Consider the following 18,848-nt stretch of genomic DNA (forward strand, 5'->3'; position numbering starts at 1 on the left):
CCTTCCCAAACTGAAAAAGCCGAGAGGTGGAGAGTTTCTGCCTGATGGACTCACAATTTACATCCCAATACGGGCAGAAGCACTTTGCAAAACTGCCCTTTAGAAACAATTATCACCTTGCCGCCAGAGGTTTGGAGCCACCGCCTCGCACCCCGCTTCCGTTTAAAATCTGGCTTAAAGTGATTTAGACAATGGTTCTGTGTGTGTGTGTGTGTGTGTGTGTGTGTGTGTGTGTGTGTGTGTGTTTGAGAGAGCGAGAGATCGCTCGCAATAACAAATCAGGTCTAAAGAGAAGTGACGAAAAGGAGGTTATTATGAGCGTGTCAGTGTAGGCATCGATCTGTGTACCTTTCTGCTTCCTAGAGAAATGGAACCGTAATTCTAAGGTGGTTCATGCAAAACTGGGTGAGCGTCCTCAGTGGCCGGTCCGCTTTTGCCTGGAAGCACACATTCTCGTTATTCGAGGCCTCTCAGGGTCCTTTCCTAAAGATTCCCAAGCTACGCTCCTTCTTCCTTAGTCTTCTGAAAACTAAAACTCTCAAAGCGGTGGCGTTCTGTGGATTGGCTAGTACTAAAATATCCATTGGGTGGCAGTAACACTATCCTCTTTATGACTTGCAGCAAACCAGAGAATGCATTCAATCAAATGAACCGATCTTGTAGAAACACTGGAATCATTTATGCATTGCAGTTTCTCTTTCTTGTTTTCGCTCCTTCTTCCCTGGGATATTTTGAGTGGATTGTGGCTATTAACCAAGATCTCGTGCTAGTCGTGGTTTCCTTGTCGTTTTCGCTCAGGATTAGCATCATTCAAGGCAAACGCAAAGCTGCTTCCCCCCCCCCCCCACTCTTTTTTGAAAAATCATTTTTGGGGGCTGCTGAAGAGAGCTAGGACCCAGGAGACACCTTCCCAAACAGCAGGGGTTGTGTGCTTTCACATAGCAGTACTGTACAAGGAAAACCCCGTCGGATCGGTTATTGCGGGATACTTGTGAAATATACATAGGATTCTTTCATATGGCTGCATCCCGGATCTGGAAATTTTACTTGGGGACCAAGAGGATTTGAAAGGCTACATGTATACAGAAGATTTGCAAGCAAGACTCCGGTTCTTGTCGTAGAGCTCACAGACTTCCTTACTTACCGGCCTTTTTCCTTCCTTCTTTTAAAAAATTTCTTCCCTCTTTTTCTGCCCTCTCCTCTCTCAGTCTCTCCTTTTCTATCTGCCTCTTCTTTTTTCTCCTAGTTTTCTTTTTTCCCCTGCTCTGCACCTGGATTGTATCTTCACCAAACAATCGGGCACTTTGAGAACTAACTGGAGGCAGCCTTGTAGGGAAGAGCTGTATGGAATTATCTGCTTTTATGGTGAACTTGGCATTTGTGAATGGGTATCTTGTTCACGATATTAATTGCTAGCAAAAACAAGAAAAAGAGCCCAGGAGTAAAACGTGGATTTTTCTGAATTCGCATTGTGATGACCAGCAATTACATTACCGACTGATAACCAGAGGAGAATAATTTGGAAGACTCTTGTGGGTAAGGTCGTTTTATATATGCAAACCCATTCGTGGCGTGAGCAAACTTGGGCGTTTGTAATGGGAATGGGTGACTTGGATGATTGCTGCATCGCATAGATGGCTCTGATGTGGCCGTTATTGGCACTGAATGGAATAACTGCAGTTGGGTGTGTTGGTGTGTGTGCGTGTGTGTGTGTGTATGTGGGTCTGTATTCTGAGTGTAATTGAAAATAAATCAAAACATGACTCCCCCCTCCAATTATTTTGATAAGGAAGAGTGTCTTGAATTAATTTTGGGTAGACACTCTTTGTTTGGATGCAATATTTGTGGCTCCTATGTTCTGAAAGGGGTAGCAACCACGAAAGGAACACTTACTAAAGAGCCCTATTTAAAAGGAAACGAGCTACTCTTTATTCATTAAAAGAAATATGTTTTCAACTCAGTGCAGCATTCTGCTGCATTTCACAGCCGCAATGGGACCAGGGACATCCCACTTGTCAAGTTCTTAAACTTTAAGGTGATAATCATTGTTAATTGTTCTCTAGGTTGTGATTATTGGAGATTATTAAGTACCCTGGGCTACTTTTTTATCTACAAGATTATCATTTGGAATTTAAAAAGGAAAAGGGAAAGCTGAAAATGATGACTAAAATAGAGAAGAACAGTGCAATATTATTTTCAGTATCACCATAATGCTTTCTTTCTTAAGTTCAATTTGTCCAATAATATAATTATTTACCCAATACCCTGTATAGCTGAAGGTGCGACCCACGTGCAGGGGAGTCGAAGGTCTGGAAGCAGAGACCATCCTTTTATTGCAATGCAGCCAGCTTTGGAAATGCAGGCAATTACACACTTCCCTTAACCTTAAGTTGAGGATGTGTTCTATCTGCTACATCTATTTTACCCTTTCGGTAAAAAGTTAGAGACTAGAGCATGAAGGATGCTTAAGCATATTCTGCCTGGGAAATGGGATAAAAAAAATCAATATTGATGACGTGGTTCAGTGCACTGTACTGCAATGCTAAAGTCCCAAATTCAGTACCTATGATGAGAGAATGGAGCATTTACATGTGTTATAAATCTCACCTGGTAGACTGATCTGAAGGGGAGGGGAGAAGATATGTGGATATGAAGGAAGATGGATGGAAGTCATGCATAATCGGTGATTATGTAACTTCATTACATCAGCGAGCTTCAGTCAACGATAGTGAGATGAAATGATTGTATAGAGAGAGGCTTCATCACTCTGTTAACTTTTGAAAGCTTGTAACAGCTTAACGGAGGAGGAGGAGGGCACACAGAGATTAGCTCCAAGGGTCCTGTAAACCCTGATCTCTGTGGCAAATTTAACATGAGTTTTCTCATAGTGACTTTCTGAGGGACAGCAGATCATGTAAGCTTTAGGGCCGGACAGGAGCAATTTTAACCACACCCGTGGAGAGTCAAAATGAGTCCGCAATGTTTCACAAGTGCCCCATTGAGAAATTGGAGCTGATGATCCTAGCCAAGGTCATAGTTCTGTACCCTGTGATTGAAATACATGACCCCAATTGAGTAGAAAGTTAAATCCATTGACATGAAGACTGTGAATGGAATGACTATTTGAGATCCTCTCTTGCATTTTTCCTGGTAGAGCTTGATGCAGATTTCGGTCTGGTGGTTCCCTCAATAAAAATGATTGCTTCCACAGTGTGTCAGAAATGAGTGTTTGGTACCTTTATCTCTGCCTTGACAGCCTGTTTCTGGGCCATTTTAACCCTCTAGGGAAAGAGAAGTAAAAACCTTCAGAGGTAATGATATCCTGTTAAATTAAAGAATTAGTGGCAACGAATTCATTATTAATACACATCCCAGGAAAAAGAGCAATCCATTTTCAAGTTTTACTTACTGAATGGCTTGAAGGACATGTTGCAGCCGCCTGTGAGTTTTACCATGAGACAAGAGAATTGTGCTCCACTCATGGTACAGAGGAGGGAACCCTGCAGGATAAAATGTCATTCCCTGATGTTTTATTTGGAGCCGTGATTTTCTTTAAGAGAAGAGACACGTCAGCTCCTTTTGGCCTTCTGCTGTTTCAGGATCTGTTCTTTCCTCAATAGATTATAGATTCCCTCAAAATGAAACTCTGCTGAAATCCTAACCCTGTTGAATTAAATCATCTTATCATCTAGTTGTGCTGTTTCCTATTTCCCTTTACATTTATTTTACCAAAAAAAAAAAAAGAAGGTTAAATGACTTCTATCCTAGAGATGAGATGATCCTTTCTGTTTTTCCTCTGGAGTCAGGTGCAAGATCCACTAAGTAACTTTGAAAAGATCTGCTTACCCCAAATCAGAGTGGTGGATTGGAGAGCTCTGAGATTTGAGATGCCTTTCTTATTTCTGCAGGACATACCCAAATATTGATAAATTGTGCCAGTGGATTTGGAGGTTTGGTATTCATATTGTGTAGGAAATTGGATGTGAAGTTAACTCCTGATTCCTTCCTTCAGGGGTCAGGGTAACTCTACGGCTGCCTCCAGGCTGCTCATCTCCAACTATGTGCAGAAATATAGTCTGCCTTGAGTTTTCCTGCACTCCTTATTTTAATATTTTATAAATGACTTCCTTAGCTGTTTTCTGACATAAACCACATGTATGTTACCAAAGAGGGCATATTCAAGAGGTCTTAGAAGCTCAGTAATGGATGGAAATAATGCTAGAAAGGGAAAAAAAATCTCTTAAAAAAAAGACACTGGCTGTCAAACATACATATGCATGAAATTGCTCCCCTTTTTCTTGAAGACCGCATAATTCACATTAGGAAAAATAGTTTCAATCATTTTGATGGTACTTTATAACCTGTTACTTTCTTTTGGATGAGGATTATGTAACTGAGGCAGGTTATGTCATTTTTCTTAAGTAACTCACAAATCAATAATAAAAAGCTTTGCTTAAGGAAAGCATTTAAACATGAAGGCAGTGAACAGTTTAAAATATAATATCTATGTATTTTATTGCCATTTTGTCAGCTCAAAGTGAGTAGTTAGATTAAAAATATTCAAAAATAGAAATATCATTTACAAATATGAAAAGCACTAATTTTGTCTTCTGACCAGTTGCTTCAGCAGTCAGGAGATTTAGCTGGTAAGTGATCAGCTCAATTTAAAGAACAAAGTTAAAATGAATTTGCTTTACATTTGCAATGTGTGTGAACAAATCCTGTTATTGTTAAAAGGACAGACAAAACGTTTTTCAGAACAACTGAACTTGGAGGATTAATTTAGGATTTCTATTTCAGAATCTTTTAGTCTGCTTAATATAAACACTGAAGGTCTGGTGTGTACTTTGTCTTAAAACAGATATGATCTTTGGTGTTTGGCAAATCTCATGTTTTGATAAAGCAGACTACTCTATAATTTGGGGCACCCAAAGCACCCAAACAAGTGTTGATTAATAAGATTTAAAAGTAGCCAGTGTTCTGCTAATGCTTGATTTATAAAGCATAATTATAATGGCACCATTTGGGCAGCTATAGATAAGGCCATGTCAGCATTTTTATTATTAAATTCCAATCCTTTTTCCATTAGTTGTCTCAGGAATCTCAAAGAGGAAGGAGCTCAGCTCTCTGAGACATCCAGGTATTAGAGGATTCGGGGCTGACTCAGAGGCCCTGAGTTGCACTTGTCTTTTACTAGCCTTATGACTTCTGATCCCACATTTCCCCTCATTCAGTCACTTAAAAACAATTGTTACATATTGCACTGAAGAAACGAGATGTGTGTCTAAGTGCTTACCATCATGCTGTGCCTTAGAGATACATGTAATTATTATTATTAAGGGTTCCCCAAAGTCGTATGAATTTAACAGTGCATTTTTTTCTCATGCCCTTATTGTGAATCTTTATAGACACTTTCTAGTATAAATTACAGTTATCTGGTAGATAATACCGTTCAGTAAGGAACACAGACAAATTAAAAGCTTTCGTCTGTAAGTTTCACTCAGTACTCATTTTTTCCCGCAGTACTCATATGGGAATATGGTTGTCCTAAGGAACTAGAAAAAAAAAAAAAAGTTGCTTTTAAGTATCATTCAAAGAATGGTAACACAGGGTTTTGTGTGAGAGTGTTTTAAGCTGATGGCTTTTGTTGTTGTTCACGCTCCTGAGTACTCAGATCTTTTTGCTTTTGGTACCAGGAATGTAAAACCAAGGTTCACCAACAAACTTGATGCTCCCACTTAAGTCATGTGGGCAAAAAGCTACTCTCATGCATCACTTTATTAACAAAAGCATAATGCATATGAATACTAAGCACAATAGAGAACATAAGAGTTAAAAGATAATAGTTCTGTTCTGGAATTTGCTAGTTGCAATAATTACTAATGTTCTTTAGGGGGAGGCAATCCCCCATGTGTCACTGTTAACACTGCATTTCTTCAGTGTTGGGATATCTTAATAGAAATACATTTACATATATGAAAATAGGGCATAGTTAATGATATGACCTTTCATATGTGTTGTTAAGTGGTGATAATCAGGTTAAAGAGTAAGTTTTTATGTTTTTGGTTCAGGCAGAATTGGAAAGTGCAAAATTAACCCTGAAAATAAAAGTAAATCTACATGTACTTAAAGAACTTTCTGCTAGAGAGCAACCTCCTTTTCCTAACTTCCCAGTGTCTTGCTTGCATTTTATGTTAAGGATTCCCCAATATTTCTTTCAGATGAACTTGATCGTGCCTGTTTCTCTGACTTCATTGATGCCTATAAATAGTAAGCCTCTTCTTGGTTTCCTATATTTTAAAAATGCATATTCCTGACCTCTTCCAGAAACACTTCAGATTTGCTCTAGCAGATTAACAAAGGAATGGTATAAGATTGTAGACAGGCTTGTTTATTTGACAGATTCTGCTAATCACATTTCTAATACCTTTTTAATTTTCACCCAGAGAATGCTACCTGGGAGTATACTCCAGTGCAGAGAGCGTTCTATTACAGGCCAACCACATGGCTCAAAGGAAGGATCTACCCTTGCTGCCTTCCCTGGCCATTGACTTTCAATAAAAGATCCTTAATTGACATGAGTTTCTGGTTCCCCTGTGTCAAAACAATATGCAGGTGCCGAAACTCAGACTCCTAAGGCTGTTAGCTTTACAGAAAGCATGACTGACCAGCCTGGTGTTGCTTTCCTATCACACCATCTGAAATTGCCAGGCAGCGAACTGTGAATAAAGCAGAGGGAAAAAGCAAAGCACTTTAATATTTTTCTCCTGAAAATCTGCGCTTTGCCTGTTTTCATTTTACCACATTAAAAGTAATCTTTTTCATGACAAGCTATTCCAAGGGTATGTTATCGTTACCATGTTCATATACTTATTTATATAAGACAATAAATGGCACTAAATGAGCCATTTTGTTCATAAGAGAAATATATCTAACAATATATATTTACTAGTAAAATTAGATTGTATTTTGGAATACTTCCTAAATCAGGAAATTGTGTGTGGAGTTTGGACTCAACAGAAAAATGAAATGGACTGTGAATTGTGATCATATAATTATAGACTTCCACTCTTTCAATATGTTTGTTAATTATGTAGCTTATACTTTATGTGAATTATAATTATGATAAATCACTGTATGAATAATCAAAAAATTATTCATACAGTGGTTTATTTTCTCATGGCCTAATCAAACTGAGTTAATCGGTAGGTTCTCACCCTGTCATTGTTGACATGTAATACAACTGTGACTTAGTATAATGATCTTCATCATTTTTTGGTATAAAGTTCCCCTTTTTAATTGCAAAAAAGTTGAAAGAATGCTTAATCATAGTTGTACTTTCAGTATCAGTTGATTGAGAAATGCATGATAATAATAACAATAAATTATTACAAATATAAAGTTTTTAGAAATGAATCTGTGAATACTCACAACAGGGTCTACTTTTATCTTTGAAATATATTTATCTACATAGGAAGACTGGTGTCTCTGACATTTCTAACCCCCTTGGAATAACTCCTGTGGCCCTTCTAAATTAAAGCCTATATGTCTAGAGCCAAAATACATGCGTTGCATATGTACATGAATTATGTTTATCTTGCATACAAAATGAAAGGCAGATGAACATGGTGGTGGAATGTGTATCAAAGGAATTGAATTTTGGATGAATATACTTGGAGTACCTAATTTCTTAGAAACATACATTTAAAGTTCCAACACAGGGCTTTCCAGGTGGTGCAGTGGTAAAGAATCCGCCTGCTAATATGAGAGACGCAAGAGGCACGGGTCTGATCCCTGGGTCAGGAAGATGCCCTGGAGAAGGAAATGGCAGCCCACTCCAATATGCTTGCATGGGAAATCCCTTGGACAGAGGAGCCTAGCTGGCTACAGTCCACAGGGTCAAAAAAGTTGGACACGACTGAGCGTGCACTCACACACACACACACGAAGTTCCAACACAAGTAAATTTCACATTCAGACTTTATTATTCAACTCAAAAATGTAAAATTGTTTAATATTACAAAAATATTTGCATTAAAAACATCTTTATTGCAGTCAAAATGAGAATGAGTTGTTATGAATATAGCCAGAAGTGATTACTACGGCCTATTAGAAATCTAATGAAATTATATACAGTATAGGAATAAAAGGTGCACCATTATGTTGTTTTAGCCAACAAGGAAATTGTGAACCGGAGGAATGGAATTAGGTTTTCAAGATCTCACAATTCTTTGGCTCCCCCATGATGCATGATTCTGGTTTCTTGATATGACACAAGCTTTCAGTTGAGTATTTTAATTTCATAGCAGTAAGTCCTGGCATATGATTGTTTTTAGTAGTGTGCAGCATAAGAAAAATAGTTGTTCATATTGAGGCTGATTTTAGTCTGTCTAAGCTTTTAACTGACTTTAACTTGTGATCACTCACATGGCACCCATCACTCCGAATTTGTGGACTTTATTTTTCCTTTCTGTGTGCTCTGCCATTCTTGACCTCGTTTGATCTCTGGCGACACAAAGCAGAAAGAGTTGAGAAAATAGGTCACTGGTGGGGCCTCCTTGTCTTTCCCATCCTGTCCTCTTTCAAATGAGCAGAGAATTGGTCCTTCTTTGAAGTCCCTCCTTTTTCCTGACTATCCTGCACATCCCTGGCATTTAGAATGGCCACCATTCTTTGGGGTGTTGCATGTTGCCTTCTGGCTTTCAAAGTCCTCCACCAAGGGATCTTATCAAAGTATCTTTTAGCCACCTTTGATCTTACTTTGAAGAGATGGAATTTCACACTTCATTTCTTCATCAACAGGGTCCCTGTGCTTACACAGACCATGATGAACCAACTTGAGAATCATGAAGACAGTATTAATTTTTGATCAAATTTGCCAAGTTACCACCACACATCTACTAAGGGAAAGAGATAGAGTCGTGTGTGTGTGTGTGTGATTTTTGTTGAAATATTAAGCATAGGAATCCTATGCTAAAGGGAAAATTTGGAATGACAGGCTTTTCCCCTTTGTGTGATAACAGTGCCATTTGGAGAGAATATACCATTCATTTTTTTTTCAACCTAGAAAAAATGACTTCAATAGACTGCATTTTAGATGACAAGGTGGAGAGGGGGCTATGGAAGGCATACTTTTATTCTGGTTGGATCTTGTAGTGCCTTCCAGATGCCCATCGTACTTGTTTGAAAAAATGATACTGGCAATGAACACTGTGACATTCCCAGCCTCTCCATCAACTTTATTTCAGAAGGAACACAGCTAGGGGAGCTGAACACAGCGGTAAAAATGGAAAACTAAGAAACTTAGAATGATATCAAGTATTTTGTGTAAACAAAGCTTCACATGCCAAGGGAGAAAATTTGCATGTAACAAATGAATCTGGTGATTCTCAGTGCTCGACTTTTGAATACCCCTGTTAAAGCCCCTAATTGTTCTCACAGAACTCCTGAATGGTACTCAAGAGGCTCCCAGCTTCAGAGTGTGCAGAGTAAATGCATTCAAGGGGTCTCCGGGGGGTTGGACTCTGCTGCTTTTCCTTGTCGGGGTTCTCCTCCAGGGCCCCTAATAGCACAGTCACAGAGCAACCCGCTCTGTGTGCTTCTCGCCATGAGGGAACAGCTGAGCTAAGCTCCAGGAGGCCGAGGCTTGTCTGTTTCATATTCTCAGGGCCCAGCACTGTGTATGGCGTGGTCATGAGTACACTGGTGTTACATGGATGAATGTAACACTTAATGACACTGAAGCACTTAATGACAGCAGATCCATTTTAGACCAGTGTTCTCCCAAACTCATACTGCACTGTAAACTGAGACAAAAACTACTGACAGAGGAAAGTAAAAGATATTGAGTAATAAGGGAGTGCTAAGTCGCTTCTGTTGTGTCACACTCTTTGGGAACCCATGGACTGTAGCCCACCAGGCTCTAGTGTTAATATTAAGTATTGAGTTAGCCAAAAAGTTTGCTTGGGTTTTTATGTAAGATCTAGATTCTATAAGATGAAGTTTCTAACCCTACAAGTAGGAGGAGAATAAATGGCTGGGCTTCCTTCCTAGTTTCTCCCTCCTCCCTTCTTTTTTTCCTTCTTTCTACTTCCTTCTCCATCCTTCCCTTCCCCCTTCCTTCCTTCCATTCCTGCCATAGATATTTGAGTGCCTTCAATATGCAGAGCACTATAAGAGAGCCTGCAGTGATATAGGGATGAGTGATGTCATATGTCTGGGCCCGAAGTAGGTTAATCAGGGGTAGGGATGATAAACAAAATGCTAAATAACTATAATTCAAGGTTGTCTACTGTGTATACTTCTAAGAGAGGTGTCATACTTCTAAGTATGATACAGGCTCAAGAAAGAGTCAGAACACACGCACTTGCAGGGATTAAGAGGCACTTGTTGAAGGAGGGGAGGTTGACATTAGATTTGAAGGATTCTCATTGGTGTGGGAAAGATAGCACATTTCCCGTAGGGAAGATCAAGGACAAAGCTGTTGTCATTTAAAAAAAAATGAAATAATGCCATTTGCGGCAACATGGGTGGACACTTAGATCGTCATACTGAGTGAAGTCAGTCAGATAGAGAAGGAGAAACATTGTATCACATCCCTTATATGTGAAATCTAAAAAGAAATGAGACATGGACTTTCCCTGGTTGGTACAGTGGCTGGGACTTAGCACTCCCAAGGCAGGGGGCCCTGACTTCCATCCCTGGTCAGGGAAGGAACTAGATCCCATATGCTGCAACTAAGACCTGGCACAGCCAAATAAATAAATAATTTTTTTTAAAAAAAGAAATGATACAAATAAACTTATTACAAAACAGAAACAGACCCACATACTTAGAGGACGAATCTTGGTTATCAGTGGGCAAGGGTGGGGGGACAGGATTGTTAGGTAGTGTGGGATGGATATGTACACGCTGCTATATTTAAAACAGATATTCAGCAAGGACCTGCAGTATAGCACAGGGAACTCTGCTCAATGTGATGTGGCAGCCTGGAGGGGAGGGGAGTTTGTAAGGGAGAATGGATACATATTATATGTATGGTTGTATCCCTTTGCTGTCCTCCTGAAACTATCACAACATTGTTAATCTGCTATACCCCAATACAAAATAAAAAGTGTTTTGTTTTGTTTTTAATAAAAAAGAACAAAGCTGTTGTAAGCAGGAGCAAGTAGAGTGTGCTTAATGAAGAGCTGCTGTTCTACTTTTCTCAGGGAATGGGGTAGGCAATGCAGAATGTAAGAAGATAAGGCGGGAGCCACAAGTCTCCAGGTCTGGCAGGCAGGAGCCAATGGAGTGAGGTTTCATGAGCATAAGGAAAACAAAGCATTTTATGACCTACTCGGATTTATGCTTTAGGAAGAAGAGGAACAATTTCAGAGTCTGTATCTCCAGGATACCTTTGATTCTAAGTTTTGTGAATTTCCCAAGGATTCCTCCTGAATTCCATCTTCATTCTAAATGACTTCATGTTGAACTTCTGCTCTCAAACAGTTGTACTGAGCTTTATTCATTTCCTTTCTTTTCTCCTAAGACCAAATCACTGTTGGCAGTGCAAGATAAATACAGAGACTGAAGTTTAAAATTACCACCGAAGGCAACGTTCTTTAATGGGACTTACCTGTCCAAACTATCCTTGATTAGTAGTATTAGGAAGTTGCCACCCGCCCTAGCAAAAATGCTATAGTTTAAACATAACTCTTCGATGAGAATGTTCACAGTTTCCTTCTGTACAATGATGGCAACGGCAAAGTGACCCGAAAGGGCAATTCATTTGGGAGGAAGGGGAAGTTGGAGAAGGCCACTGGGGAGAAAAGGAAAAAGGAAAGCGTTATGTATAATATAACGGCAAGGTGAAAATATAAATTCTTAAATGGCTTTATATTAAGATCCCATGGGAAAAGAGCATTGCTTTAGAATACCATATGCATTCAGTAACAAGAAAGTAGGATTTATCCCCAGTATGTGTGAACTGTTTTGTTAACTACCAATAAAAAGAACAATTTGGAATTGTAGATGGAAATCAAAAGTGAGCCTCCGAAAATAAAAAAATCTTTATTTTAGCTGAGTTTGCATTCTCTCCCTCACTAAATACTTTATCTACACTTGAAATAAGTAGAAGATATGAAACTGATAGGGATTTTTTTCCCCATACTTTTTCTGATCACTCCATATTGGAAATTCTAGTAAGTTGGGAAATGGCCACATGTTGAAGATGAAATGGAAAGGGATGCAATTTACTTAAGCACAAGCTAAATATTATGTGCTTGATCATTAGAATTCAGCTAAAAGACCAAGTAACATAAGCTAGCTGTTGTCAGAACTTACTCCCTTAGCCTTGAGGATTCTGATTCAGTGGTGGAATGGAGCACAGGAATTTATACTTTTAAAATCTTTTGAAGCCAGGGGGAGCACCAGAGTGTGCCTGGGGTGGGCTTCAGCAGAAAACTTTTATTTTCCATCAGTATTTCCTCCTCCTTCCTACCATATCTTCCAATGGATGCTGTCTCAATATTCCCCAAAGTGTCTTACCATCTCAACTTCCACTTTTGAGTTCAACCCTTTTCAACCACAGTGGCAGTGACTCAGTGGTAAAGAATCCTCCTGCCAGTGTGGGTTTGATCCCTGTGTTGTGAAGATCTGTTGGAGAAGGAAATGGCAACCCACTCCAATATTCTTGCCTGGGAAATCCCATGGCCAGAGGTGCCTAGCTGGCTACAGTCCATGGGATCGCAAAAGAGTCAGACATGACTTAGCAACTAAACAACAATGGCAGGAACCTTCTATGCTAAAATTCTGGTTTGGCCACAGACATGTTTCAGATGATTTTTGTGCAGGGAGTGTGGCTCATGCTGCCCCTTGAACCACTGTCCTTCAAGCCTATTAAATGAGCAGAATTGCTCCTTCCAATATACATTTTAATTGATTAACTCCATGTGAGTGAATAAGAAATGCTATTTGAGGGCCCTGTCTATTGTAAGCATTGTGCTTAACATGAGATGAAGTTATTAAATAGAGTTCTTGCCTTCAAAGTGTATGGGCTAGTGGAGAAGACCCATGTCTTCTCTTGTGTTTCCTGGGAAGAGAATATTTAGTTGCTTCTGAAGTTGATGGCAGCGTGCTTGCAACCCTGTCCTTAGCAGATCCTATGGGTCATTCAAAATTGTCCAAAACTGAGTCAAGGGTAAGAATTTTCTGTTCCCATATCAGGCAGTCGGTGGCTATGAGCTGCCCATTGGAAGGGGGTATAAACTTGAACAAGAGACTTTCCTGCAGCTGCTGAGGGCAGCGCCCAGTGAAGGAATCAGTCATGAGCCATCAGCTACAGGATGAGTACCTAGGCCATCAAGAGAGGAATGGAAGGAATTTGGAAGCTTTGTCCAAGACATTTTATTCCTTTACTCCTTGAAGCATGCTGCAGTGATTCCCTAGGAAATTATTTAGGAAATTATGGGAAGTCATATATTTGTTTAAAGGGGTAGACACACTAAACATTATTGAGTCCAAGGCCTTGCTCTGCATAATTAAGTTTCAGAGAATGGGGTTTCCTGAGGAATATATTAAATCTATATTATAATTGCTCAGTCATATCTAACTTTTTGCAACCCCATGGATTGTAGCCTGCCAGGCTCCTCTGTCCGTGGAATTTTCCAGGCAAGAATACTGGAGTGGGTTGACTCCTGTTATAAGTGACCAGACCATCAATATTTACTGAGCGTCTCCTATGTGCCCTGGACTTCCATAGGGAGAAGGGAAAGAGTCAAAAATTGAGGCCCAGAGTGTTTACATAGGACCGAATTTTCCTCGATGGTTTATGTGTTTGATCCTCAAGTTAAGGGATGGAGTTGGTGGGGGTAGGGGGTCAGGGAAGGACAAGGAAATGCAACAGAGTAGTGTCAGGCCAAGTCCTCTGAACTCCAAAGATAATAAGACAGTTGGTTGGGTTGTATTGGACAAGGCTGAAGAGAGATAGTGAAAGTTGACAGAAGGCAAGACTTCTAAGGTGAACCTAGTGTTCCTGGTACAGAACAAAGTAGAAGCAGCGGTTCGTTAGCATTGGTCAGTCTGCAGTTTGGACTAGTGGTGGGGTGGGGTGGCATTTGAATATGCTACATTTGAAGTCATAGAAATAATCTATCCTAGAGTTCAGTTTTCACAGAAAGGAAGTGTTTCATATAATTATTCATTTTTATATTATTAAAAATATTAATTTCTTAATGTGAAGGAAGAAATTCCTTAACAATTACTTTAGATTTGTAAATGCTTTCTTCAGCCCTAGTGAGGTGATAGAAGCACCTTCTGTTTTTTATTTCCTATAAAGGTATTCAATCAAGTTAAATACACTGAGACCAAGTGTGCCAGTAATTTTTTAAATTGCTGTTTAAAGGAGCAACCATTCATCAAATCAGATAAAATTTGAATTGGCATGAACTTAGTCCAACACTTTGCAAATGTATTAAATCTACCTACTGTAATTCAAATAATTCTTCATTAACTGATGTTCACTTTAATAAACAACCACTTTGTTTTTCCCCTCCCTGACATTTGACTAGATGGTCAACTCAATTCAGTTCAGCAAGTACTCCCAGATTATCTAACTTCTTGATGCTAAACGCAGGCACTAAGCTAGAAGGAGGAATTTACTCATCGCCAAAGCAATTAAAGATGTATAGTACTAGGTATTTTAAAAGATCTGTGTTAAAAGGAAAAAAATGTCATTCTTAGCACCATCACTGGATCTGCTCTAAAATTTACGAGCCATTCCTTCTCTGGCCTTGGCATGACTTCTGTATTAAAAAAAAAATAGCTTATGGTATTTTTAAAAGACCAAAAGCTCAATGAAGATTATAGTCCTTTTCTATTACATGATTCCCCTTGTGTTTATGGATGTATATATTTTATTTTTTCAAATACAGATTATTAAGCTTACTAAGGAGATTTCAACATCTCTATACATTCACTTTGCTTTGTTTTTCATTCACTATAACTTCATGGCTTCAGGCTCATGTGTGGTTCTGGTTTTACTGTTTGCATCATGCTATTTGTGAACGGCACACTTTTATCCTCATAGAGTTGAGTATATTGACTTCAGTTTGGCACACAGAGTGTCACATCCCTTAAAGTAGGCAAGTCATGGTATTTTAAATTTCCTACTCAAGAGCTTGTGTAGGTGGTATGGGAAATGAGTGATGCTGATTGGAACTGACTGTGCATCAGAAGTTATTTAAACCTCATCTATATTTGTGAATAAAAAAAGGAATTACTATTTTCTCTTCCTAAGGTAAAATTAGTTTTAATTTCTTAAGATCATAATCAAAGAAAGTGTGGGTTATTGCTCTAAGTATCTTCCTTGGACTCTTCCAATTTCCTGGAATCAGAGCTTCAAGTCCTAGTAGATCTAAACTCATCCATTATTAGTGCTGAAACTCTTGCTAGCCTAATCTCATTAGTTTTATTGTTAATTTCCGTGTTACTATGACTATGAGTGCAAAAATATAAAAGGGATACCTATGACAAAGCCTGATAGATAATGTGGCTTCAGCCCAGATTTTGGAATCTGAAGGATATTAAGAACTGAGAATTTAGTTTAGCGTCACTGGAATCATTAGCTAAGTCACAGATGTTAAATAGACCTGGCTATTATAATTAAGTCTCTATCACCCCAAGAAAGAATTACAGCACCCAAAATATATATTTATCTGTTCACAAATGTCCTTTCTGAGAATCTCAAAAGGTAATTGGAAATTATTTAATATTGAAGGACAGTCTCTTGGAAAAACTTATTTGTATGAGACTTAACTTTATATTGAGAATATGAAAGTGTGGGATAATTTAGGGTAATACACAAAATGTAGTGAATTCTTACCTCAGTGTCCAATCAGGAAGGAGCCACATAGACCAGGATACGTGTGTGCTAAGTTGCCTCAATTGTATTCAACTCATTTGGACCCCATGGATTGTAGCCCAGCAGGCTCCTCTGTTCATAAGATTCTCCAGGCAAGAATACTGGAGTGGATTGACATTTCTTCCTCCAGGGGATCTTCCCAACCCAGGGATCGAATTCGTGTCTCTTATGTCTCATGCATTGGCAGGTGGATTCTTTACCAGTAGTGCCACCTGGGGAACTCTAATACAAGCTGACCACTGAATACAATAAGCTCAGACCAAGGACTCTGAGGTTCCTGGCGGTACTGTGAAGTATATGGATTTTGTGTATGATGTATAGCTGCCTCCAGTTTCAGCAACTCTCTACTTCACTTGCCATCCAAGTGCTAACTGAAATAACTTTGATTTCTGAGTGCTAAATATTCCCCACCACAGAGAAGGCTGTTTTTCCTGAGAACATTATGTACTCCTAAGCCACTGCTAGCCATGTCTTTTTTCCTCATCAAATTTACCATTTAAAAGAAAAGATACTTCTGTGTGTCTCTCCATATGAATATAAGGCTGAGAGGACAGGACCTCATCTGGCTGGTTCACTACATCTCTTTGGTGCCTAGGAGACTGGCCATAATATGACTCAATGATTATCAAAGAAAGGGAGGAAAGGAGGAAGGGAGACAGGATCTCCCAAGGTGTCCTGGTTTCAGCAAGGTAATAGGAGAAGTAGGAGTGTGATGAAGTAACACAGTTAGCCCAGCTTGGTAGGTGTAAGGTATTAGCATTGCAAAGGTTTTTGTTCATGATGCAATGTTATTTGTATAGTAAAGGTAATGTCTAGCCCATCCCTCAGGCTCATCATACACCCTAAACTACCAGGTCAGTTGATAAAATATCCAGAATGCCACACTGAGAACTTAGCACCAATTGCCAGAGATTACATCAGTAATGCAGAAAATGATGTTTTAGGACCATTAATCTGACCATTTTTAAGGTGAGTGAAGAAATAGACTGAAGCCTATACTTAGACATCTACCAAAGTTTTATAAATTACAAGGTGATAAAACATATTTTGTAGCTTCGTGACCTTTTTTCCTCTTCTTTTTTTTTTTTTTTTTTTTGCCTACATGTAAGTATCCATTAAGAAGCTTTTAAGAAACCACTGCATTTTCACTTTTACTCTCCTTCCTAGTCCTGATTGCAAAAGATAGCAGGGTATGCTAAAATTGACATTAGGGCCCAGGCAAGCCTGAGTTCCAGTTTTGGGTATAACATTTCTTTGTAATGTTTTGTAATCTTTGGCAGGTCAGTTAGTGGTTCAGAGTTTTAATTTCCAGATATCTAAAGAGAAAAGAATGCCTACCTTTAGATTTGTTGGGGAAAGTAAAAAAACATTTGTAAATCATGTAGTGCAGTGCTTGACAAATAGTAGTTATGCAATCACTTCAGGGGAAATAGATGGGGAAACAGTGGAAACAGTGTCAGACTTTATTTTTCTGGGCTCCAAAATCGCTGCAGATGGTGACTGCAGCCATGAAATTAAAAGACGCTTACTCCTTGGAAGGAAAGTTATGACCAACCTAGATAGCATATTCAAAAGCAGAGACATTACTTTGAACAAAGGTCTGTCTAGTCAAGGCTATGGTTTTTCCAGTGGTCATGTATGGATGTGAGAGTTGGACTGTGAAGAAGGCTGAGCACCAAAGAATTGATGCTTTTGAACTGTGGTGTTGGAGAAGACTCTTGAGAGTCTCTTGGACTGCGAGGAGATCCAACAAGTCCATCCTAAAGGAGATCAGTCCTGGGTGTTCATTGGAAGGACTGATGCTAAAGCTGAAACTCCAGTACTTTGGCCAACTCATGCAAAGAGTTGACTCACTGGAAAAGATCCTGATGCTGGGAGAGATTAGGGGCAGGAGGAGAAGGGGACGATAGAGGATGAGATGGCTGGGTGGCATCACCGACTCGATGGACATGAGTTTGAGTGAACTCCGGGAGTTGGTGATGGACAGGGAGGCCTGGCGTGCTGCGATTCATGGGGTCGCATAGAGTCGGATATGACTGAGCAACTGGAATGAACTGAACTGAACTGAATCAATGGTAATCATTATTATTACTCTAATGTGTTATATTGTTAAAATATAGCAGTTAAGAACATTCTTTAGTTTTCTCACTATACCTAATGGTCAATTTTTCATCCTCCTCTCAGTTAATCTGTGAGCAGCATTTGTAAAATGGATCATTCCTTCTCCTTGGTCCATTTTCTTCACTTGGCTTTTAGAATCGTGTCATCTCTTGGTTTAACTTCTCTTTCACTCTTTGTTCCTTTTTAATCTCCTTTGCTGGTCTCTTCTCTCTTCTTCATGCTGGCATGTCCATTGGTTCAACTCTTGGTCATCTTCTCGGTCTACACTCACCCCTTAGTGATTCCATCCCCTTGCATGGCTATAGATATCATTTCTGTCACCTGCTCCTAAATTTATTTCCCCTTCTTGGTCTCTTTCTGAAACTCCAAACACATATGTCCAGTTGGACCTTTGTCACTTACCTTGTCTAAAAATAATTTCTCTTTTCCCATCCAAATATCCTCTACTCATTTTTCCCATCTCAGTGGAGGTTGGTTTCATCCCTCCATTTGTTCAGTCCAAAAATCTTAGAGTCATCCATCATTCCTCTCATCAAGCCCTGTTGGTTCTATCTTGACATGTATCCAGCATTTAACCACTGCTCACCACTTCTACTACTATGGTCTTTGCTGGAGCCTCCTTCATCCCTTTCCTCCTAACTGCCTTGCCACTGCGTTGCTGTCTACAGCCTGCTCTCCATATAAGTGGCTATAGTGGTCTTTTGATGCTGGACATCATGTCATATCACTCTGTTGCTCAAAGCCCTGATTACTGGTTTTATGCAGAGTAAAAGCAAAATAGTTGCAGTGGCCTAGAGATATTGTCCTAAATTGCTTCTTTGACTTC

The 18,848-nt window shown here is 39.3% G+C and overlaps 1 protein-coding gene across 1 annotated transcript in view; it reads left to right on the plus strand.

Moving 5' to 3' along the window:
- The first annotated feature begins 627 nt into the window (after positions 1-627).
- IL1RAPL1 (interleukin 1 receptor accessory protein like 1) overlaps positions 628-18,848 on the plus strand; it is a 1,448,054-nt gene continuing 1,429,833 nt past the window's right edge. Inside the window, exon 1 of the mRNA XM_027533998.1 lies at positions 628-1,536. The gene's annotated coding sequence lies outside the window, so the exon portion shown is untranslated. The remainder of the gene's footprint in view (positions 1,537-18,848) is intronic.

The sequence above is a fragment of the Bos indicus x Bos taurus genome, chromosome X, assembly GCF_003369695.1.
Source record: "Bos indicus x Bos taurus breed Angus x Brahman F1 hybrid chromosome X, Bos_hybrid_MaternalHap_v2.0, whole genome shotgun sequence".
NCBI classification, from domain to species: domain Eukaryota; kingdom Metazoa; phylum Chordata; class Mammalia; order Artiodactyla; family Bovidae; genus Bos; species Bos indicus x Bos taurus.